Source organism: Danio rerio, chromosome 14, assembly GCF_049306965.1.
Source record: "Danio rerio strain Tuebingen ecotype United States chromosome 14, GRCz12tu, whole genome shotgun sequence".
In the NCBI taxonomy this organism is placed as follows: domain Eukaryota; kingdom Metazoa; phylum Chordata; class Actinopteri; order Cypriniformes; family Danionidae; genus Danio; species Danio rerio.
In genome coordinates, this window is record NC_133189.1 from 47417668 (window position 1) to 47423238 (window position 5571).

At 32.2% G+C, this 5571-nt stretch overlaps 1 long non-coding RNA gene across 2 annotated transcripts; it reads left to right on the forward strand.

Moving 5' to 3' along the window:
* Positions 1–2838: 2838 nt before the first annotated feature.
* Positions 2839–5186, forward strand: LOC141377639 (uncharacterized). 2 transcript variants are annotated; one of them, XR_012390081.1, is made up of 4 exons: positions 2839–2909; positions 3534–3648; positions 3913–4024; positions 4947–5186. It is a non-coding gene; the product is annotated as an uncharacterized lncRNA (long non-coding RNA). The 2 variants fall into 2 exon arrangements; XR_012390080.1 differs by having other exon boundaries at positions 2852–3648.
* The last annotated feature ends 385 nt before the right edge of the window (positions 5187–5571 follow it).

Below are 5571 nucleotides of genomic sequence, written 5' to 3' on the forward strand. Positions count from 1 at the left end.
CTCCTTGAGTGAAATAAAACGCTCCAAAATGACTAGTGGAGCTTTGGGAAAGCATCATACACTAATACCTCATCTTATAGAGCGCTTCTAATGAGCCACCATCACACAGTCACACACGCACCCGCCTGCCTGCCACCTATCTGCACGTGGTAATTAATAACACTTACTCAAGAAAGCCGATGTCTGCCACGTACTACATGCACATACTCAGTTATGTGTGGCATTGACAAAGCATTAGCCATAACAAGGCTATAATCACATCATAATTACGACATAATGACTGGTTTTCGCTCGTCCTCGCCCAGTGGATCCCAAATTGCAACACAAGTGACTGACGAGCAAGCTAATAGCAAAACCCTTCAACTGCTTGCTACTGTAATTCTCTTGTTGCCTTCGCTCCAGCACTGAAACAATTAGAATGCCGATTAAAACATTGAGAATTCAGATTAATTTTTGCACATTACGAAAGAAGAATTTGGAGGAAAACATGTTTTTTTTGTGAGTTACTTGCTCTTTTTCTTTGTTTAGAACTATTTATTTATTTATTTATTTTTCCTTCAGCTTATTATATATATATATATATATATATATATATATATATATATATATATATATATATATATATATATATATATATAATTTATTAAAAATAAATTAAGAATGAATAAATTAATACGTAAATAAATAAATAAACAATACATACCAGAATATATACACTGTAAACGATTTCTGTTGTTTTCACGGTATTATACTGCATTTCTCAACAGTTGTTTACTGTATAAGCTGTGCACAGTGTGTTACTGTATATATTGCTGTTTTCACAGCATGATAATGTATTCTCAACATTTCCATACTGTGAACATGATTAACAGTATGCTACTGCAGATTTTACAATGAATTTTGGGAAAAAATCAGTTACTGTGCATCTAAATACAGTACTGCAAATGACCATGAAAAACTCTACACACACTTTATATTATTATTATTATGTTTGTTTTATTTTTTGACAAAGTATTTTGTGAAGAAAAATAAAATAACCAGTTTCTTCAGACTCTTCAGTGCATAAAGCTGTCCCCTGGTTTTCCATATTTGGGTGTACTGCACCTTAATTTTATAAGGTTAACATGAAAATATTAAATCATTTTTAATCAACATAACTTTGAGCTTAACCAAAACGTAAACTGGAACAAAAGTAATTGATTCATGAAACCAAAGTCAGCTCATGTCAAAATGACCAGCCTGCTTTAGACGGATTCATGAGGTTAGGGCACCCGTCATCACCATGGAGGTCACATATCTCCGCATTTTCAAAACAATATTTTAAAATACCCACCATCTCTATAAATAAACCACAGACTTAAGTTTAAAACAACTACATTCCCGCATGAAAAACGGTTAAAACTAAATTTCATAACACATTCATTATAGAGCCATCTAAGACTGGGGGAAGTCTCACATGTCTAGCCGATTATAACCTCGTTTCGCCGGATACATGAGTGATGATGGTCACCCTGGAGGTCAGAATCTCCGCTATCGGCAAAGCACGCTTAAAATTTACACATGATATCTATAAATAAACCACAGATTTGAGTTTGTAAGAACTACATTCTAGCATGAAACACTGTTAAAATTTAATTTCGTGACATATTAAACGCAATATTTATAATATTAGCTGGGATTTCTCATCCGCCATTACCATTTGCTTGTTGATGTGAAATGAATTCTGGCAGAAAAAAAAAATATATATTTATATATAATTCTCAAAACACTTCAAACGAACTTTATTCGTATTGTCAAGGTCAGATATATGTAATAATTTCGCTGGTAAAATGAATAAAAAACAATGTTACTATATTGTAATCAATATCACGTTTGCACTGGTTCGGTTCAGCACTCGAGCGACTCTGAATCGTATTGAACCGAATTGAACCGTTTGCTCGGGAATTATTTGATCACACGTGTTCACAAGCACACTCAGCAATATGCAATTAGTGTATAATTAGTGTATAAATGCGTGTGGCCAAGCAGTATAACGAAATAGTAATGAATCATATACAACAAGGAACCGGTTTTAGGCGGATTCGATTCTTTACTGTTCACTAAGGAGCCGATTCATAGAACCGAACGGACACGACTCGACATGCAGGCAACGGCTCTCCTAATTTGAAATTCACCTGTCGTCTTTCATCCAGCGAATTCATCCTTGGTAAGTGTTTTAAAGTCAAATTCTGTCCGTTAAAGGATTGTTTTGTATGTATTTCTGTGTATTGTGTGTGTAATTTAAAAGAATTAACCAAGTGACATTAGTTGTAGGTTCTTATGTTTTGTCACGCTATCCGTTAACAAACGGTATTTTAAACAAGAAATAACAGACGCTAAGCGGTCATTGTAGTGTTTGCGAGGTATTAGATACAGTGAGTTTATCTTGAGTGAGTTTTTGACCATACGTTAAGTTACCTGAAAAAAACATAACTTTAACTTATTGTAACTGCATTAATGAATTCTCTATTTCAGCACAACACTGAGATGAAGGCGAAGTCACCATGAAAAGTTAAACCTTTACCGTTAAGGTAAGCTCTGGTCTTCACATAGTCATTATGACTAAGCTATCATTATGGTAAAAATTTTCAACTGTAAGTCAGTTATTTAAACTAAACTCATAATGAAATGAGTCTTAACTGTTTTATTAAATGGAGCTGAAAATTAAATGCAGTTGAATTATTTTAAGCTAACGTTAATATTAACAAAATACATATTAATTGTCTATTTCTCAATAATGTTAATGAGCTTAATGTATAGTGTGTCATTAATTTTTAACAACCTTTTTTTCTTCTTCCAGCAGTTCCTAAGATAAAAAAAATCTGGTGTTAAAACAGCCACGGCTATGCTATTTGCCTACCAAGTGCTGAGTAAATATTAGACAAACATTTTTTTCTATAACTGTTGTCTTTGTGTTTATTAGCAATTTTACTGGGCGTATGTGTTTTTTTTTTTTTTTCAAACAGCCTGGAAACTGTAAGTTTAGTTCAATATGTTATTTTATGCTATTCATTTTTGTCTTAACATGGATTGCATGTTGAAGCTATCATTTTATAGTGGGAAAATGTAAAAGAGAATCACTGAATACAATGGCATAATGATTCTACTTGTTCAAAGAATATACTTGATTTAGTTTTCCTCAAGCGACACATCAGTTTTTATGACTATTGCTTGACACTTGAATTGAAGGGACAGTTCACCCCAAAATGAAAATAATAGCATCTTTGGCATCCTCCACTTGTTTCAAAATAGTTATATATTTAATTTGTTCCGTTGAACACAAACTCATATTTTTTAAAGAAATTTGGTTCAAATATGGATGTCAATAGTTACTGGTTACTAACATTCTTCAAAATATCTGCTTTAGTGTTTAACAGAAATTCAAACTAGTTTAAAACACGTAAATAGTGGCAAAATAGTAAACTATTCCTTTAAATATTTTATTCTGAGACTTATTTATATGTGTCTTGTCTTTTGTCATATTGTCCTTCTAGCCCAGATTGTGATGGACCTGGAATGCGACACCAGTTACTCTTAAGACAAGAACCGAATAAAGCACAGATGTGGAGGGATTTGCAGCCAAACTAACTGGAGGGAAGGAACCTTTAGGTAAAAGCACCTGCTTTATTTAGATCTGAAGTATTTTATTTGACATAGAGATTTATTGTTTTAGTTCTAATTTAAAGCAAACAAGGTTGAGCACCCCTGGTCTAAAAGCTCAAAAATGCTGTTTCCGTGATAAGGTTAAATGTAGTTGAGAAATAGTTTCATTAGGATCAATGCTTAAAGTAAACGTTTTCTTCTCTCTGTAGACCAAACATGTTTACTATCCCTCACATTTTAATAAATTGTTTCTGTTTTTGTTTCTTACAGTGTGGGTGAACATACTACCTGGATGTCCAACAAAGGCTGCACAAGAGCTCATTTGATAGCACATATTCTGTCCTGTCTACATCTCTGATGACCTGGAAGTGCTTCGACATCAGTGAGTAATACATCTTTATATTGTCATGCATACAGGATTTCTGTAAGCTTAGCTTTAATGTTAATTTCTAATCAGCAGTGACTGTTTTAAAAAATTAAGTATTTAAATTATTCTCAACGTTTTACTGATGCTGTGCACAGTAACGTTATGATGATTTAGTTTGAGGAAATGTCACTAGAGGGTTTGTAAAAAAAAAAAAAAATAAATTAATTGTATGAAATGACTCGATAAAATGTTTATTTGTCTTGCTGACATGCCATCACTGCTGCATATTGAAATACAGTAATATAAATTGTCAGCAGAATATTACCACAAACATTTCATGAAGTAGGCTAGACTGCTCTTTAGTTCTCTACTCAACTTTAACACATTTCCTCGTGTCGCTGAGCCTCTCTGCAGATTTTGCCAAAAATGAATGCTTAGTGATTACTTTGTTTTATGCAAACCAAATATCAGTAACTCATCATTAGCATTATTTTAAAAAAATCACCCACGGCTTTCATGTTCTCTAACGCAGTCTTATCTGTAAGTTAGAAGTGGATTTATACGTGTTAAAAGCCTAAAAGTATTTAATTAACATTAGTCACGTTAAATTAGATTATTTTTATTTATTTAATTTTAAATATGACTATCTTAAAGTGAGAATGAACTGTGTTCACCCCTCTTAAATCCGTGGAAGCACTAGTAGTGTGATCATGGAATCAGATATTCGAGCTATACAGAGTCGGACATTAAGTTAAGATGAGACTTTATTTTTTACACACCTGTGTGGACACCTGACTAGCGATCTTTAAGAACAATGCCCGCTGATCTTTATATATATAAAAACAACAGTGCAGTGTTTCGTTTCTGAATGAATTAAATGGTTTGAGGGATGATTAGTTTTTACTTCAGTGATTGATTTTGCTGGTCATTTTTGCAGGATCATCAGAAGTGCTGCTGCCCTTTTTCACTGTCCCTTTCCACATCATTTGGCCTTCATCATTTCCTGTCTTGTAGCAGTATTTTCACCTGTTTTTAAAATTGTAATAATTTTTGATGCATTAATTGTTGACTGGTTTTAATGATCAATTGTTCATTAGTGTTCTGTTGCTTTGTTATATTGAATTATTGCCACTGTTTTAGCATGGTTTACACAATAAACCTTTATTGTGAAGTTAAAGTTTCAGTTTCTTTATTTTTCTTGTATTTCTTGAACAGGTAAAGTAACACTTGTGCAATTTTTGAACATTTTTACCCATTATAAAGTAGCACTATTAAATAAAATAAAATAACATTTAATAACTGTAAAATACTATACAGTAATAATGAAAGTAAATAAAATAAAATAAAATTAATAAAATAAAATAAATTAAAATACCGTAGATCTTCATGGTAAAAATGTACAATAAAATACTGTTTTCAGTTTTGCAGTATGTGTATCACTACTGTAATTGGTGTTACAGTAAAAATCAACAACAGTAAAATGATGTATTACATTTTACAGTAAATGTAATACTAATGTAATTAGTATTACAGTAATGTTACTGTTTTATGAAATACAGCAG